This window comes from Typopeltis vanoorti, chromosome 24, assembly GCF_054136105.1.
Source record: "Typopeltis vanoorti isolate ZY-2024b chromosome 24, IOZ_Tvanoo_1.0, whole genome shotgun sequence".
Classification (NCBI taxonomy): Eukaryota; Metazoa; Arthropoda; class Arachnida; order Uropygi; family Thelyphonidae; genus Typopeltis; species Typopeltis vanoorti.
Genome location: NC_143572.1, coordinates 15961672 through 15982578, shown reverse-complemented (window position 1 = coordinate 15982578; position 20907 = coordinate 15961672). Strand labels below are relative to the sequence as shown.

The window sequence follows — 20907 nt, the reverse complement described above, 5'->3', positions numbered from 1 at the left end:
AATTAATATATTAAATAAAATGCTTTTAAATGCATAACGAATTAAAATAGTATTAAATTTATTACTAAGATTATGTGAATTTGGTAAGAGAACTGAGATTTCATTTCGATCACAGCACTCAGCGTTTTTTCGTTCTGTAACTTAGGCAGATAGCTGGCCAAAACATATGCGATTAACGAACATACTAAAACTGGCATCATCATGGCCTTATTGCAGCTGTAATTCAAAGTGACTCTATCCAAGCTTAAGAAAATAATAGGTCGTAAGTAATAAGTTTCGAAAATTGTGGTATTAGAATATTTCTAAGAAAAGTTCAGGGATGAAATATATGCTAACTACTTGTCTTAAGTTCCGAGTCTATTTGTATTTCAATAAGCTCCCTTTTATCGTATGGATTTAGAGATATGTATTCATTTATATAAAACTGAAAAAATAAAACTTTTAGTATTCTGATTCAAATTCTTCTAAAATTGAACATCAAAAGAATTATGAATTATTCTTTGTCTCAAAGACAACTGCCTTTGAGACAAGCATAATTCATAATTCATAATACGATTTTTATTCATCATTAATAATAGGATTTTCTTTCCTGTTTTGAAAACTGCGCGAGGTCATCCTCTAAAGTGATGTATCGTCCCGTAATTCATATATATATATATATTATTTTACTCTGTTTTTTGTTTTATTTCTTCTTTCAAAATTTCGTTCCCCCCCCCCTTTTTGAATACTGAAATCTTATCTGAACTAATTAAAACGATATTAGGTCATGCAAGTTATATTACCGAGATAATATAATGTAGGAAATTACTACTTCCCAATTCTATATTCGTTTGGCCACTTTTTAACTTTTTTATTTTACTTTAGATTTTTAGATAGGACTATTTTACAACAATACGCATGTAATAAATAATATTGGTAATCACCTCGAATTTTCAACCCACCTGTATGTATGTAACAGCATCTCCAGTAGCACAATGGGAAGTGACCTGGGCTGGGATGACCTTCAGATTCGAATCTTGTCCAAAATGCAAGGAAGATTTATAAGGGCCTTATCAGTTGATGGTGACTTATTTGGCCTCGTACTGAGGTGGAAGGATTTTTCCCTCTAGAAAACTTGATTTTTAACACCGTCGGAACAGACAAGCTGGCCACAGAGAACACGCCGTTTAGTAGACATAATATGCTGTTTTCAAGGGCCTTAACTGTTACTTCTGTAATGCCAAACTAATTCCAATTCACCGAGGCCATTAAGTGTCTGTGTGAGGAGACTATAAACAGGACGAAGTTAGACATGACGCTTATATTTTCTGTTATTCTCTCAGATAATTGTGCAGAGTGTTTATTTATTTTTCTTTCACTCGTTTCATTTTGTTTTGCATTATTGTCATACTGAAAAAAAATGTTTGTAATTCCTTCACACGTTTTACCTTGAAATATTATAGTGAATTTTGATTTGATATTCTTTGAGGATTTATTATCAGCATGTTTTTTCTTGGATTATAGTAATAAAGGATGACTTTCTTTTCTGAATAAAACAGGATCTACAAAATGTATGTTAGATGCTTAATTCGAATATTACTTTTAAATTCAATTCATAACATAGTTCAATTTAATTATTTATGTATGGATCACTGGGTAATATTCTAATGGTAATGTATACCATTTCTCAAACCATTACACAATTTAATATTTAAAGCGAATAAGTAACTGAAATTTACTAAAATGTTCTGAAATGTTCATGCCTGCATGTCTAATACTGTATTCTCTTTACACTGACACATGAACGCATTTGGATCTAGAATACTAAGAAATTATTAATGTTAAAAGAGCAGCAATGAAGCTAAGATGGGAATGACTCTCCGGCGACACTTTCAGTAATTGCAATAACAAGACTCAATTTATTATGAATTTGAAAAGACAGTAAATTTTCACATTTGACGTCCGTAGACGCCGTATGGTCACTACCGTACCTCAGATGGTTTTGTCAATGATGTCTTCTACTAGAATAAGTGGCAAGGTCGCAGATTCCCTTTCCACACAAAGTTTGTAGGACAATCACAAACATTCATGCCTATGGCGGGATCCGAACCGACGGCCTCTTGGCTGGAGAGCGAACACGCTGACCACTCGGCCAACCAGGCCGGCTAAAAGAGAGTAGCGTATGATAAATTCAGAATATTTAGAGTAGATTTACTTTCAGTTTATTTCACTATTACATTGTTGCTGTACGAAAATGTCGATAAACGATTCTTGCGGTTGTTGATTTTGTCTGTAATCATTCATTTGCAACATATATCATTCGGTATGATGATAACAATACTTCTCCAGAAACTTGAATATTATCACTTGTTTCAGGGGAAAAATCAACATGCACTCTGAAAAATTTGAAGATGAGGCAGGATTTCCTGTCTTGAATATAACATAAGGAAATTATCATAAACATTTTAAATGTCTACGAAAAGAGAATAACAGAGAGAGAGAGAGAGAGAGAGAGAGAGAGAGGCTTTGTAACAGTATTCTTGCCTACTCACAATAATTTACTTACAGCATGTTTAGTATACGTACCATACAACACAATTTTATCCTTAAGAATAGTGAAATTGAAACAACAAATTTCATTAAATTCTACTAAGCAAGTAAGGAATTACTAACTTAACTTCGAATCGTTTTGCCAATAAAATGGTCCCAGTATAACAAGAAAAGGAAATTATTGCAGACAATCATAAAGAGGTGTATTTGGCGGGGGTGGAGGAGGAAATGAATCAGCTGTTTTTGAGGACTGTGAAAAACTTCATAGGTGGTGGAGGGATCACAGAGTATTCAGATGATTAGTGGTCGATATGCAGAACACACACACACACACACACATACACGGATCGAAAACGATCGCTGCTGCCAGAATCCCAGAATAATTTGTACATATCTTGGTCATACCTTGCTCAGTGATATGTACAGACGGACAACAAAAAAATCTAATTGGTGTATATGCATTTTGTGAAACGCACATAAAAAAGAATCTTTCTTCCAATCAATCTTGAATATAATAATCATAATATTCTTGAATATTCCTAGGTATGGATATGACCAAATATACGTGTACACCCAGTAAAGAAGCTCTTATTATTATTTTTATACAGTATAGTGTGAAATAGGTTCAGCATAAATAAACTTGGAAAAAAAGCCATTTTCTATCAAAAGTCTGAATTTCTGAGGCTTCATGATACACCTAAATTACACCTAAACTAAATACACATAATGAACATAATATATTAGCCTACATTCTTGGATAAATTAAGGTAGTAATAATAAGGATCATAGCTTGAAATTGTTCAGTCAGTTTTGAATGTCAATATTTCCATCATCATCATTTCCGCAGAATTATCACATGTCTGTGAAAATTTTAAGTTATTCATAGACCTCTATTGAATGATGATACTTTTGAATTTGGAGTGTGCAAAAATTATTGCGTCGTTTGTGAAACGTTGACCCATTTTATGCGCGTTATAAAAATGTGTAAGCAGCTATTAGATTTTTTTATAAGTCCTTATACCAATTATTCCTGAACTCCAACTGGATGGACAGATTTCAGATACTTCCAAAATGGTTATATTATCGAAATTTGTCTGACAATGTCGGACTTTTTGCAGGTGCAGGAATGTTCGGAATTATATGTTTATAACTCTTTGTAAATATAGAATAAAATAAAATATAAAATAAAATGTAATGAAAGTTGAAATATATCTAGGTTTCACACCTAAATATGTCTCCGTAGCGAAAATTGGTTTAAAGGAAATCACTATATTGGTAAAACATGTGCAAAATGATTCAAACTGACACTACACGCTGATTGATAATCTTGAATACCAAATTTCATAAAATGTTGCTATTTAGGATTTCTATTAAAATTTATGGAGGCATTTACATTTTGATTGAGTCTAACCAACTGTAGTGGAAAGTAGGCAAACCAAAATTAAATCTTTACTACAACAGCACGTAAGTCAACAATTAAAGAAATGATCGTATTGTCTACGATGATTTCCTTCCTTTTGCTATGATCCGACGGAAACACAAATTGAAATGACTCCAAACATTAACAAAGGTCTTAAATAAAACAAAAATAAAAACTTCGCTGACTTCCCTGTAGTCATAGAGGAATATCATTTGTAATCGTTTTGCCAATGAAAGTGATATCGAATTATGTCGGGGAGGAAAAAAAAACAGAATAAAATATATTCATTAACTGGTCTTGAATTTAAGCATAAAATAATGGGAGACCTATTATTGATCAACGGCTCTTGAAAATTTCTGTGAAATGTATGATGAATATAACTAAATATATATGGCGCCAACAGGCTGTTCTAACACTTTCTTTGTGTGTGTGTGTGTGTGTGTGTGTGTGTGTGTGTGTGTGTGTGTGTGTGTGTGTGTGTGTGTGTGTGTGTGTGTGTGTGTGTGTGTGTGTGTGTGTGTGTGTGTGTGTGTGCGTGCGTGTGCGTGTGCGTGTCGAGTACCACGTGCAACTTTTTGGTAAGAAATGACTGTTTAATTACTAGTTTCGTAGAACAATTTCATGTAATTCTTCAGATTTAAAAAATAAATAAATAAAAAAAGCGACAAGCATAAAAGTGATTGTGTACAACTCATTTTATTGTCTGGCTTATTTATTGTAAATAATTTTGCCACTAAATGTTAACTCGATTGAAGCCGAAACTGAAACGACTCAATAAGTGTTAACATTTGTCGAGTTGCTTTGGATTCGGTTTCAGTTAACAGAGCTCCTAATACAAAATTTCTTAGAAGTTTCATCAAGCTGGTGCAGACTTTCTTACAACCAATTTGAATCCTTTTCCAAATTCTGCAATAAAAACTATCCATTTAAAGTCTAAATTGAACCTCACGGATATATTATAGCATACAGGGTGTTTCAATTTTAAGTACCCACATTCAGTGCAATCTGTAGAGAGAACCAGTAGATGAAATATGGGGAAGAGATTTTTGACAAAGAACAAAATAGTTAAAAAATGGCCGATAAAGGAAATACGGCGCTGTGAGCGAGAAAAGATAGTGAATTTTGCATACCACGTGAGCCGCAAGGCGGTATAAACTGCTTTTTCAGTTGAAGGCGAGTTAGCCGATCTCATACGGTGGTAGCAGGGTTTTTTCTCTCGGAAAACTCGGGTTTTTCATCCCGAGTACAGGCAAATCGGCCTTCAGAACACACGCAATTTATAGACAGAAATACTATTGTTGGTGGTGATAATGGGCGATAGATGGCATTGATGGTAGTAGTGTCGTAGTTGGAGAATTAAGTAGTAGTGGAGAGGATGAGATGTATTTAGCGAAGTACCCTCCCACGATGAGTCCTTGGACTCCCTGGAGGTGTCACGTAGTAATAATAATAATAAATGAAGGAGCGAGTCTGACTCTACAGTTGTTCGACTTGTGCAATGGGTCTCACATTGCCTGAACCTGCCTTGCTTGTGAAGAGTTTCTATTGGAATAGGGGAAATATTGCTGCAGCTTTTCGCAAGTACAGACGCCTAAACACTTTGCGAAAGGTCCCAATGACACCAAATGCATGTTTCATCGATATGAAGAGACAGTTGACAGTCCAACGAGGTAGAGGTCGTAAATCTGAAATTACACAAATGACTGAAGTTTCTGCAACTACAGTTGAGCAGTCAAATAAGAATGCATGCAGTACCGTAACAGGACAATGAGATTTGCCATACACAAGAATATGCAGAACTTTACGTAAAACGTTGCAATGCTATCCGTATACACCACTCAGCCACACCAAGAGTTGCATAGGGGAGATGCTAGCGCCCGAGGAACGTTTGCGTTGACATTTCTGGGACTCATGGAGGTGGACTGTGATTGGCCTTGGAAATCCTATAGAGTGATGAAGCGCAATTTTGTTTCCGGAACAGTAAACACTCAATGCTGCCGTATCTGGGCCACAGGGAATTCCCGTTCATTACAAGTTTCCTTACATTTGCTAAAGGTCACGGTATGGACAGGATTTAGTTCGTTATCGTGCTGTTTTTTTTTTCAAAGAAATCCATCGAACTACAGCTGTGACCTGCACAGCGTTAACGTGTCATGTTGAGTAGTTTCGTCATCCCGGAACTGTAGCAAAGAGGGTGCCTGAACACAACAATGTTGATGGAAGATGGAGCCACCTCCCACATAGGACACAAAGTTTAATATTTAGTGTGAACATTTCACAGAGGTTAGAGTAATCAGCTATTTTCTATGAAATGACCACCGCGTTCACCACGCCATAACCCTTGTACCTTTTGGTTTTGGGGTTACCTAAAAAAAGCATGGTGTATCGGGGGGGGGGATTCTTAATCTAGCAGATATGATGACAAAATAGCACATAATGTACAATACCTTTCAATTGTTTACAACGGAACGCAACAGATCAGTTGCGTTCCTATGTAAACAATGCTATATGGCGGTATCTATTGTTGGTCCTGCCAAAAACACATTGAACGTCACCTCCATTGATCATCCGGATCAATCTCTTGCAGCATGGCAGCTCTATGTGATGTTTTTCGTATATCATTATTTTATGAAATACGAGAAATAAACATAATCGAATAATTTCGTTTGTCATTAACTTTGAATCATTTCACGATCATATACGATCCTGTTCACATAAATGTAATTTTCTCCCCCTCACAGCGCCATATATCCCCTATCAGTCATTTTGAACAAATTTCAAGAATAACTTACGTACTGACAGACAAAATTAACCTATAATAAGAGCATACGAATTTTACGAAACGTCGTTATTATCCGTAAAACCTAATCATCTGAATACTCTGTGATCCCTCCGCCACTTATGAAGTTTTTCACAGTCCTCAAAAACACCTGATTCATTTCCTTGCACTGTTTCACATTTCAGTAAGGCTGAGGATTTTTTTTTTTTTCAGATGGCGATTTATTTGTACGTGTGGGGAGAGGGAAACTAATCATACTGGCTGACATTTAAACACTGGGGATTTTTACGAGACAAGAATGAAATATTATATACTGTATGTTGATTAACACACTAATTTTGCGGTGTTATTGATAATTATAGTATTCATCAATTTATCCCCTCAAGAAAGAAAGCTTCAAAACAGCTTTTGAGAAAGAGTGGCTTCAACTTTTCCATCATTACGTCGGGAGAAAGAAGTTCACGTAGAATGAATCAGCTCACACATAATATTCAAATACAATAGGGGAAACTAAACTGTTTCACAATATAACTCTATACATTGTCTGTGTGATTTTAGTTTTTTTAGAACTAAGCCCTACCTGTTTAGTAATGTTGAAATTACTATAGGTAAGCTTTTTAGCGGCGAATCGACAGTATTTAAGAGTTTAAAATGAAGACATGAATTAAAACCAAATTATGTAATTATTTAGTACATGTTTCGCGGAGATAATAAAGCGAGGATTTTAAACGAATTAGCAGATATCGAAATATTTTTAAAAGATGTTTAAGGCTTTTCAAAAAGTTCAAAAAATATTTGGAAAGCATACGTCTTTTATTTTTTGTCGAAAATAATCGTACAGTTTCATAATTATTTATGGAGCAATAAAAATACCCGCTTTTATTTTTGAATTCCTCATATAAAAATATTTAAGCTTAAGATATTTGAAACAACCTCCATTAGTAACGAAATGTTTCATTAAGATTAATTTGAAACGATAGGAGGACAAGCAGTATTCATTAGGTGAACCGGTAGTTTTAAGTCAGCATTTCTTCACCTAGTATAAAATTATAATAAGGAGATCAGTTTTAAATTTTTAATGAAATTATTTGTCTCTGCTACTTCACAGGTAATAAAAATTACCATTTATGTTTCAAATAATGCATTTTCTGAGAAAAAATCCCATATTTTCTTTAGCTGCAACAAAAATAGAGCGATGAATACGTCCAATATGAAGTCATACGAAAGTAAAGTTCTTGGGAAAAGAGAAAGGGTAGACCATAAATGAGATGAATGGATGGTGTGTCTGGAGTGACTGATCTTCAGAGAGCTGAAGCCTCCAGAAACCATACAACAGGACCACATGGTAAGAACTGGTGTGGCACATCACCGAGCCTCTGAGTGACCATACGGCATCTCTTTATCGCCAATGAACAGATGGATGGATGGATTTAGGATTACAGCAAAAGCTATAAGGCGAGCGTGTTATGTCTATCGACTGCGAATATTTGCCTATCTAGTAGCTTCCATTACGGGGATGGGAAACCCTGATCTAGACACCAAACATGGACTTTTCCGAGCCACTTTGAGTATTTAATATAGAACAGAATGATTATATCACACCTAGTGTTGAAAATTTTACCACTTAAAGACATTTACAAATATCTTGCCATAGCAGAATTAGAAATCAGTCTTTTGTTCTGAGAATGGAGATGTTATCCACTCTGCTAAGTTGGCCGATAAAAGAACCTCCAGGTCAAGTTAGATTCGGGTATTTTATTTCCATCAGTTATTCTCATGAGAGACTCATCAAGAAAGGAGGTAACTCCATTATGATGATATGTTAAGGAACTAGCTGTAGATTTTGCTCATGGAGACAAGTTATTATGCAGCATTTTGTATAACGTCAGATAGCCGGTTTATCTCTTCAGTTATCCAGAATTTTAGCAAATGTAGAGATCGCGGTGATTGCCCAGTAATTTCGCTGGTTAATGCGAATCTTTATATAGAGAAACAATTAATCTGTTTTCTATGATGTCTGAGCACATACTGTGATTGATTAATAAATTTAATAAATAATTTTATTGATGAATTAGTAACATAGAACTGAAAAAGACAAAAGAATTTGTCAGTTTAAAAAAAATTTAGTTACAAATGAGATATTTCGCAGCAGTATTCGCATAGGCGTAAAAATCTGTCTTTGATATTACTGACGTCAACAAGTTTTTAATGTATCTACCACCCACGAAGGGTTGTAAGCAGTGGTGAGCTATAAGGGGCTCGCGCGAGCCCTTTGTTAAATTTTTCTCAAATTTGCGAGCACCTTGTTCTTCTTGTTTACTTTTTTATTTTTTCAAAAAGAAAATTTTTTTTTTTGAAACATATTAAGCGACAAACTCATACCGTAACCTAACAAAAATTAGTCTATTCGGCAGTGTATAGATTATTTGGAATTATTGTTTCATCTCCACTATAACGAATGCGCCCAAGTTTGAAAATAAAATAAGCGCATGCGCTATCTTTACCATTCTCGTAGCCACTCGTATGGTAAAACCAGTAGCCAATCAAATGTTTTATAAAATATTATAAAAGATTTCATTCTTATTATATTTTGATAGTTAAAAAATGTTTTTCTTATGTAAGATAAATTAACACAGTTGATTGTGTGCAAATATTTCATGTTTAGATCATGAAATATTTGTTTAAAAAGATAGTCTTTAGAGGTTGATTGTCCTCTCATAATTTTTGATTGGAATTTGTAAACAAGCTGTATTAATAAAAGTTTTATTGTGAAATACGGATTTCTTTTTCTTTTTTTTTTTTGTTCGATAACATGTATAAAATTTCCATAGCTCACCACTGGTTGTAAGCCTATAGTACCTAAGCACCGTGGGTAGGCAAAGAAATTTTTTTATTTTTTTTTTATTTTTCGTATTTTTATTATTACGTGACACCTCCAGGAAGTCCAAGGACTCATCGGGGGAAGGCACTCTACTGTACTTCCTGAAATGCTGCTAACATGGAACTTTTTAACTCACTTCAGGCATCCAAAAGAAAGAAAGAAGTGGGTTTCATACCGGATGATGAAATTCATCTCCCACCTAAAGACAATCACAAACATCTACGTCAACCGCTAGATTCGAGCTAACAGCGTGTTGGTTGGAAATCGGATACGTTAACCACTCGGCCAACCAAACATGTTGTTTCGACAAAATTAATAAATGCAAAAAAATCCAAAAAAAATCATTATAGTTAAAATCATTAACACAGACTTCCTGTGTTTGTTTGCTTGTGGTAAGATCCAAGAATTAAATTTGGCCCTACTGTGATTCGTATGTAAATTGCTAGTGGATTGTCTGTCATTAATATATGCTCTGTCGTGTATTTTGTTGTTGCTATGCTTATTAAAACATATTGGTTCAATGAGTCACGAAACATTCAAAATAATTGGTGACGATAAGTTAATGCAATTCAATACTATGCTTTATATTAGTTAAAAAAAAAAGAAAGAGAAAGAGCCTAAAATTTTAGACAGAATGATATCGCATGCTTGCGCACACGTACACCACACCCATCCACACATACGAACACACACACACAATTGATTCTCGCTGTAGCAAACTCACCTGTTATAAACTATAGAAAAGTCGTGACGAAAATCCCATAGATAGAATTCTATAGCCAAACTGCCATTCTATAGCCTGCCAGTTTGCTGTAGTGAGAAAAACTGATGTGAGATAAAGTGATGCCGTATAGTGGTCACTCAGAGGCTCGGTGATATACCACACCAGTCCTTGCAAAACTTATTTGGAAACTCATTTTGCTTTTATATTGCATGCCGTTTCTTGCTTTTATATCTTCCTGTGCAATATATAAAAACAAGGAACGAAGGATAAATAGCTGTAATAAATGTAGGTTGTGGTTGTTTTTTCTGTTTCATAGCAGTGAAATCCGAGCTTCCGAGAGCAAACACCTCTATTACCTCATTATGAGATTGGATGCCTTTATAAATGTTCCTATTTATAAAGAATATCTATCTACATTAGAAAGCAAAAATATCTTTTTAATTATTAAATTTTTTAAAAAATACTACGAATATCTATCTTCATTAAGACCACATATATACAATCCCATATTCACATCTCATTACGATAATAATACTACTTTCATACTCGTAAGTAGTGAGCAAACAAGCATCAGTCGTTTCCTATGGTTATTAGAATGATCAAAGAGCCTATTATAGTTTCGACACATAGTGCTGTACCTAAAACTGCTAACCTATACTCTAAAAGAATATTAGGCAATTTAGTGATGTCTTATTTCACCCCCCCCCCCGAAACAAATGTTCTTAAATTATGCTTATCTCTATATGCATGTATAAATATACGCGCAGATGGTACTTCAGTGACTGTCGTTTTAATACAATGAGAATACTATATTCTTTGCGTGATCTTAAATAAGTTAATAAGTAAACAGTTAAGTCATGGTAATTACTGAATTTCAAGAGATTTAACAAGTATATCAGTCGTCAAGAGACAATAAGAATATTGAGAGCAGGTTTGCAAATATCGCCTACTACTTTTTATTCTTGAATATATGAAGGCATCGAAGCGCTTAATACGAGTATATACACGTTGCTAGTAACTGATAGACTGACAACCTGATCACTTGAGCTGAAGAGGACGTTGAAATACTGCATGGAGATAGTTTCCATCTGTGACTGACCAAAAAACTCGAAACTCTATTTTAAAAAAAAAAAAATCCTAATTCTTCAAAAATGCGTATTTTTGTTTCTTCTTTAACATTCGAAGACCCTCAAATATTGAAGTGAGAATTTAATAAAAATGAATAAACGTATGCTTACACTATCCTTCTGTTTTGAAGTGTATGAGAAGATGGCCCTAGAACCATATTCCTTACTGAACTAAAGTAATAACAATTATTTATAATAGCTAAGTTCAAACCTACGAAATTTAAGTTAATGAAAAGGCACAAACTGTTCCAATTTTCCCGAGTTTCGTAGTAGGAACAAACCATCTCTTGAAAATCCTGGTATTAGTTCTTCATTTCGGATGAACATATCTTCAGCGCATTGTATTATACATTATTAGCAAAGTTTGGCGGCAGAACACTGCAAAGGATGTTTCTTTAGCATTTAATGATATTTATTATGTTAAGAATATACTCGAAAGCAGAAGAAAATTCACTGAATATGGCAACAGTACAGTCACTTTATAGTTTAATACAAATCATTGTTTATTCTTTGTTTCAAAGGCTTACAGTGCCTGGTCGATCATAATGTGAGGTACATTTTCAGTTTATACTTCATCACCTGATGAAATACATAAAAAATATTATGACTATTAATGTTATTTCTCAATCGGCCAATCCACCTCGCTAGGTGGCGCCTGTATTATTTCGAAAACCGGTATACATGTTATTGAAGATCTGTCGTACTGAACATTCGAAGTTGCTGATCGAAATAGGCAAGGGCTATGATCTCATGCGCTTTGAAAAAGGCATGATTGAAGGATAACAGTATTCAAGCAAGAAACTCCCAATAGTGTGGGAGTTTCTTGCTTGAATGGCATTACCATAGGCGCACATGAGTGGCGTAGTTAAGGTGTTCAAGGGAACAGCTATACCGAGCAGAACAGCAACAGTCGATCCAATGGTGAGCTTCCTTGCCCTCATCGATGCTTGTGGCGAACACAGGTTGTCTACCATTACGGAAACCCACAGGCGAAAAAACTGTGGAACGGCTGATTATAAATTTAACCAGGGACGAATAGCGATGTTTTCCAGATCGCTATTCGTCCTCCTCTGTGTATGCCTCTATTCAAGTAGACGTCCATTCAAGATACACCTGCTCATACCTAATCATCGACGACTACGTCTACGGTTTGTGTCCTGTGAACAGTAAGTGGAGGGTTAGGAGAAAACCTGGGAGAAAAATTCCCACTCCCATTGCAGAAATGGGCACGAGAAGGTAGTATGGTATGAAGAATATTTTACTAGGAGTGTCTCGGAACCTTGATACCCTCATGCACCTTACTACAGATGCTACAAAGTATCTATCCGTAGCTGAAGCTACATCCCCTTCAATGTGACTGCCTTCTCAAGATGGCAGCAATGTTCCAGTAGGATAATGTGCCGTTCCACGTTACTATCGTTAGAGAGTGGTTCTCCAAATACGACAGCGGCTTAATGGTATTACCATAGGCGCATATGAGCACTGAATTAGTTGGTTTGAATCCCATAGAATACATCTCTAGGATTAAGTGGATCGAGAGATGCAGCATTTGAATTTCCCACCCCGGACACTTGTGGGTTTATATGGGAAGCAATCCTAACGACATAGCACGGCATATACCTGCACCTGCAATTTTTATATGACCATTATACATTGTAGAAAGAGAGAGAGAGAGAGAGAGAATCTTGATAGTTTCTCTCCATACCACACATGGGATAAAAATCACTGCCTTAACGCAGCTTCCTTAGCTGAATTTTTTTAAAAATTATATTTCCCCTTCGTGTTTGAAGGGATTTGAAGCTATGTATTTCAAATAACGAGAGTTACAGCGTTCAGTACTGACTACTGTGACTTGGAATACAGTAAAAATTTATTCATGAATAAATTGCTGCAACAATCGAATCCTGTACTATTTGACTATTTCCTGATGCATTCCGACATTAACTAAGGATACCATGCTTTCGGGAAAACACTTCTAGATAGTCAACTTAAAACTACACTTAACTGAGATTTCTATTTGTTACCATTCGAATAAAACCATCGGTCAAACCAGTCACAACTAATCATAATATTTATAGGCATGCAGAGTTAAACTTGGATTACCTTATTTGGGTGATGATCATTCATAATTAAAGGCTTTATTTAGTTCACTGTTTCTCATCACTCTTAATTAAAGGCTAATAATGTCTTTATTAATATTAATCTTTAATTACTAATAAAAGCCAACTCAGATTATCCACATCATACAACATATAACATTTATTATATCCTGCATTATCTAAAACATCATGCTTGCAGAATAGCACCTTTAGAGAGACAGAGAGAGAGAGAGAGAGAGAGTCAATCTAAAGTTAAACTAGGATTTGCAAATTTCGCCACTGCCAAGAAAATCGCAATTACAACTAATCGTAAGAGTTATAAAGCTAAACTTTGGTTTCCACTTTTAGGTAACAAATATTCATAAAGGCTAAATCAGGTTATAATTATCATGTAACATATAAAATTCTTTAATTTATTAAAGTATGTCGTGTTTATTTACTTTAATATGCATTCTTCATCTAGAGATTTCCACATAGTATGGGAATAAAAATATCTCTGCTGTTTTTCACATCGTCCTCAAGAATGACTCGCCAGGTGTTCCATAAGAATATGCATGTGTTGCTAGTTTAGAAACTAACAAAGTACATAGAAGGTAACGTTTATAGATCGCAGATGATTTAAAATCTTAATCTTAGGTAGCGGGAGGGAGCTGAAACGAAGAGTCATGTAGAACTTAATGCTACATGTAACACGTTTGTTTAAGTTGTGATCAACGCCTGATAAATTTTAAATTTCGAATCCGCTTATCTAATGTCAAGGTCAAGATGACATACACTTGCCCCTAGAGAAAGAGAGAGAGACAGTTTTTATACATATTCCTTACGTAACTCAAGAAAACTTGGCCTTATTATTTCTTGATCTTTTTTTCTCAACGTGGAAGTACATGTTTTTTTCTGTACTTTCACGCTACAGATTATAAAGAAAAATTGCAGTCCCTATGAACAAACGCCTTCTGGACAGAAACGAAAAGGAATATCGATGCGATACAATAAACAGGGTGGAAAATGTGCAAATCTAAAGTACTATACAAATCCGATTATGTACAGAGCAGAATTTTGACTAAAAAGCAAGAATGCAAGTTTATGATTTTATCCCTTATAATTTTCATTGAATGATGATTCAATGAAAATTATAAGGGATAAAATTTGGAAGTATGACCCAATCAAAAGAATGTTAAAAGAAATAGCAAATGATTCAGGGCGATCTTAAAAGGTTCGTTTGCATATAGTGATATTATATATTCATTAATGGTGCATTTCGAGAAACGTTTTTTGGGTTAATTTTGCCCATCCGTCCGTATGAATATAATCAATACGCTCTAGTCGGTCTGATTTTTATTGAAATTTCGTATTAGAATATGTAATGGAATTTGTCAAGCTACTCTGCTTTTGACACAACGTTTCAAATTATATAACGTAAAGACTTCGGTCAGACTGGATGGAATTTAATGAAATTTGGTATTTAGACTATCTATTAAATCTCGAATTTTCTCAATTTTCCCTTCAATGTAAACATTTTAGTGGAAAATTTTGGCAAGTCTGTACAAAATTATGTTGCAAATGACAGTAAATAATGTCTCCAGTACATAAGGCAAAAACAGCTGGGTCCAAAATTATATCAGAATGATATTTCGAAACCCACGAATGTTTCTTTTATTATTTCTGTTATTATTATTTTTTTATTTCTTCTATTATTGTTATTTCGAGTCATTTCTATACGTGTTGGTTTAGGTACTGTTAGATAGTTTATTTATTTGTAACACATAACTTTGTATCATTTCGAATACAATCTTTAATACATGATTGCTGTTCCTCCTTGTGCAAATTTAGAGTCCGATTAACAGTAAAATCATCTTTAACAAGCAGGGGTAGAGTTGTTTGGATAACAGCCGATGCAACTAAGACTATAAGATCAGTTTCTCACCCCTAGGACCGCAGACTATTCCTGAATCAGACAACATTCCTGTGCATATGCTGAGTTCTCTAACAAAATTCTGAATTCTCTTTCATATATACTCAATACACAGTTAATGTCTCCCTTTTGATATATATATATAGGAACTAATAAAAATATCGGGGAATGAGGTTTTTTTTTTTTTTATGGACGGGTTCACACGGAGTTGGCTGGCCAAACAAAAGGTTTGGCCTGCTAAGTGTCAGACAACAAAAATAAGCCAAACTTCAGTCTGCAGTCCCGGAGTGCTATTAATACTGAAAGCTCCCAGAAAGTCGAGTTTTCAGAAAATAAATCAATAGTTTGTACAAGATGCATAATATAAAATTAGTAATGTAGTTATAGAAAGAGTAATTGCTTACTATTACAGATATAGGTAGTACGAAGTGTTATTATTGTTATTAAGCTACTTTGCGCATTTTCTCGCCCCTTAGAACCGCAGTTTTTTTTTTTTATGCAGCGACTAGTATCGAAGTGGTAATATGTAGGATGTTTGGGCAAAATCTCTTGACGCCCACCTACTAGGAAAGAAGGTGGCGACTTTGTTTATTGTGAGTGAGCTATCTAAAATGCAGGCATATTTTTTTCTCTCCCGCCATGCTGTGAAAATAGATGAGTTGATGGAACAATAATTTCAAAAAATGTGAGAACAGAAGGCGTCGTTGTTGCTTTGCTTCAACAGAAAAAAGCATGGTCAAGTATGGGTCAAATGTCTACTAATACTGACTGCTTTTTTTCTTTTTTTTTTTTTTGATAAGAAGAGGGTGAAATAAATAAGTAATTTCTCCCTCAAGGAACATACCGTGAATCCAACCTATTTAGAGAACTATTCTTCAGTTCATTACTGAACAACACATTATATTATTATTTTCTTATATTCAAGATGTCCATCAATCATATCCCATAATACACAGCGCCGTTTTTTTTTACAGATTATGCCATAAATTATGGTGAAGTCAGTCACCACGCTTTAAGGTCGAAATTCGCATGAGAAGTGGTAAGAACATTTCGACCTCTGTAGCATGTTTACTGAACATTATAAGATATAACGGTTAACATTGTATGAAGTCAGTTGCTCCCATGTACATGTAGCTTAGTCGCGAGCATACTTCACGTGTAAGCTTTTGCTTGCATGCTTGGATAAAATATGAATGGAAACGAGAATATTATTTCTTGAGAAGGAGAGTAGTCCTTTCAACCTGATAAAAAAAATAAAAAATAAAATAAAATAAAAACTTGTTATATTTAATCTCCGACGCTGATTCAACCGAAACGGTTTCTCAAATGATCTTCCGGCATCTGATTTCTGCAATACATGGCCTGAGTGTTCAGAAATTCTTAGCTAAGCACAGCATTCCTGTGATTCCCCATTACCCTGCTCACCACATTTTACTTTCCCTGCGATCACAGTCGCGATATTTGCTGTTACTGGAAAAGTCTGAATTCAAATCCCGCTTATCACACGAGGAATCTTTATAAGAACGTTTGAACATTAACCTCATTAGAGGTAGTAGTGTTCCCTCCTGGAAATTCAGGCTTTTCATAGCAAAAAAACAGATATACTGGCTGGAAAACACACGCAGTTAACAGTATACACTGGCTTCATATTGTTAGTTATTTCGGACGTTATTCTAACTAACCAAGCCCAACCCATTGCGATTTCTTTTTCTTCCTTAGGCTACTAAAAAAAACACCCTGATAGGAGGAACAATTGTAAGACGCCGTGGATACACAGCAGAATACGACAGGAGCTTTAGGCCATTCTCAAAAAAGAGACTGCCAGCATTGAATAGTGGAAGGATCTCAATAATCGCTACATACTATCGGAAAGATGATGCCTTGAAAGAAGTCGCAATCTCAAAGTAACTTACATGAATACATCAGAATTTTCAATTCTTCCACTCTAATTTTATTTCCAAACTTTTTACTTTAAATTTTTTTAAATATTTCAAACTTTAAAAATTAAATTTTAAAAACTCATTTTAAAGATATAACTCTTTTGAAAAGATTTTTAAGATTTATTTCTCCTTTTCACGTTTGTAAAACTGAAGGCAGTAATCAGTTTTATGTATTTATAAAATGCGCGATGCAGTGTTCCTATAAGACGACAGAATTAATTTTTGTTTTTTTTTTTCAAAAATATACAAACATTTATGGAAAGTAATAAATAGAAGCAATCATTCTTAAATTTTTATTAATGAGTTTGCCACAATGTAAGAGATTGCAGTATTTGGGCATATTTATTAAATATTCAGGAAAGTTAGTCAGTGTCATTCGGAAGTGCCTTGATTTTTCCTCCGGCAAACTCTGGTTTTCACCCTCCTCTCGCAAAATATACGAACTGAAAAACGCATGCAATTTGGCTAGCCCAGGCTGGCTGCACTGACAGCGTCGCCGTCCTTCATCCAGCAGGCTGTGAATTCGAATCCTGTTGCCATATGTATGTTTTTGAAAATCATTAAGTAGTGGACGATTTTCATCTTCGGTTTCAGGTCACTGTCTTGCAGATTGAAGTTTGATCTCGAGGCGGGGAGCGGAGAACTGGATTATCTAATCTTAGCTCATGTATGACAGATTCACATTTCGCGATCGAAGTTCGCATTAAAAAATAATGCAATCGTCTGATGACCTTAGATATGCCGACGTAATCAAGTAAATAAACAACCAACTGGATACTTGGAAAATGTGAGATGATAGTGCATTATGTCTGTCAATTCTATTTAGTAGCTCAGATGGTAAAAACCAGTGCTTGGTTTGGCCACGTAAAAGCTGAGATTGACTTCATTGTAAGATTATAAAAGCTTGACCTGGACAAGATTGTTTGTCTCCTTGGGTGTATATGGTTTTTCTTAAAAATAAAAACAAAAACAAAATGCATGTTTACTGTGGTCAGTTAGTCTGCCACTACCGCCTGAGGGCCTCGTTTGAAAATTCCTTAAAATAAGGCCTTTAAATAAACAAATACATTTGTTTGCAGAAATATATTCCTCTTAAATGGATATATTGCATTCGCTCACACCAATCTAGTTTTTTTAAGCTGTTGAGGAGCTCCCTCTTCCTTCTTGCTAGTGGGATAATGTTAGTCAGACTGGTGAGGATCGCTGCTTAAACCAAATCTTAGTTTTTATATTTTCATAGTAAATACATAATTAGTTTCTTTGTTAATAATATATAAAACATGTATGCACTGCTTGGAAAGTAGTTAACGGATATTATAGTGCTGTGGGGCACAAACAGCCAAGGTATCCACCTTAATAAGATGTAGGACCACCTTTCGCAGCGATGACTACAGCAACACTACAGGCATACTTTCCATAAGCGTACGCGATCAATAGGAATTTTGAATCATTCTTTCTGTAGGCATGTAATGAAGTCCTAGACTTGTGTGGCGGATCCCTTGACCTCCGCTCCAGTTTATCCAGTTCAACAGGGTTGAGATCAGGCTCTGTGAAGACCGGTCGTGTAGTGACGTTCATGTCCACAAACCACGCAGTTACAGTAGCAGCCTTATAATACGGTGCATTGTCTTTGCTGAAAGAGACGATGGTTAGTTACCACAAAGTAGGTAGCATTGCATCGTCCAGAATGTTCAGATACCTCTCGGTTCAATGTTTGTTGCACCACAAACAGAGGCCAAACCTTGAAAAACAGGACGGTACTATCACTTGGCTACCTGCGAATTTCATAGTTAGGATTACGTACTCTGGTAATAGATGTTCGCCGGACTTCCCTCATACCCACGTCATCCATCTGCTCGGTAAAGGGTATATCGTGATGATTCTTAGCTCCATAACACAGCTTTCCAAGCTTCCATGTCCCACTGTACATGCTCTTTGCATCACTGAAGACGACGCTGCAGTTTGGTTCAGGTAATGTGGGGCTTGCGTATTATGAACCTAATATGGAAACCCATGTTGTGAGCCTCAATCCTGGATGTTTTTGTATAGATGCGTGTCAATCAATGCCCGGAACACCGCATTTAACGTGTCAGTCAATAAATGGTAGTTCTTACATATTATTCTTCGTAGCACTCTATAATCACGTTTGGTGAGTGTGGTGGGTCGCCCACTGCAGGTGGTAGCACTTGCAGTTGACTCCTTGCGCTTCCATCTCAGTATGGTGTCACACTGAATGTTAAGTTGGGATGGCTCGATTTGTCAACAGTTTGCCGATCAGATAGGCCTGTAACATGGCATCCTACCACAACGCCTCTTTCCAACTCCATCAGTTCCCTTCTCGCAGCTATTTCACTTGGACACAGTTGTACTGACTTGGGAGCATCACATTCCTCTAATTACATCGGCTACAAACACGTGACTCGCTACATGGCACTGTGCACCTTGCCCATGGGTGTGTCCACTGACGTCTTTCCTAGAGGTTACTGCTAGCCCTTAGAGGTCTTAGTTATGTTGTTGGAATTTATTCAGGTATTAGCATCACTATTAGGTGAATTAAATACAGAATATTGTCTGGTATTATTATCTTTCAAAAGTATAGCGAAAGCTTTACGACTTTAGAGACAGTAATAATGTTTTACTGGCAGATCATTCTTAGTGTGTTCAGTATACAAACATTTTCAAAAAATGTCTATATTTTGAGAAGACCTTTCACAAGAAATATGTTCATAAATAGAAATGTCTGTATTTCCCGTAAATAAATTCACTGAATTTATTCGCACAGCTTGCACACATAAATCCAATGAAAATCCATTCCAATCACGCACAACCCTATGAGAGAAAAATCTAGCTCTCGCCCTCTTCTTAGCGGCATTCATTCTCAGCTTCCAAGGATTCCCTCATGTCCTTTCCCCACCCTCCATAAAAAGAAAAATTCCAAATCCACTGAAATCCTCGATGACCCTTTCAGACGTTTGAACGTCTCGGTCATATCACCCCTCTTTCTGCTGTTTGCTGGTGTCTGCAATTTACAAATTCTCAATCTGTCTTCATAATCAGTATTCTCCAACCTTGATATCATTTTTAAATCTCTTCTTTGCACTGTATCAGAATCACAACGGATACAGGAGACAAACCTGCGCATAATATTCCAAGTGAAGTCTTATCAAGGCCTTGTAAAGAGTCAAAATGACATTCTTATCATCTTTACATGGTAAATTTCGTTTCAGCATTGCAATTATCTTTTGAGTTGTATTTGCTACATGGCCCTAAACTTCAATTTGCTGTCTACTAACACTCCAAGATCCTTAGCCTAATCAGGTTCTTCTAGCATAATCCCACCTATATAATACGACATTAAATATCTAATCACGCCAAAGTGCATGATTTTACATTTACTGACATTGAATGTGAGGCCTGGACGCTAACAAAACAAGACATCAAAACGTTGGAGGCATTTGAACTTTGGCGCTGGAGAAAGATGATGAAAATTAGTTGG

At 35.5% G+C, this 20907-nt stretch overlaps 1 protein-coding gene across 1 annotated transcript in view; it reads right to left on the bottom strand.

Annotated features, from left to right (window-relative positions):
- LOC150092955 (cytochrome P450 307a1-like) overlaps positions 1–20907 on the bottom strand; it is a 70982-nt gene that overhangs the window by 24398 nt on the left and 25677 nt on the right. The window lies entirely within an intron of this gene.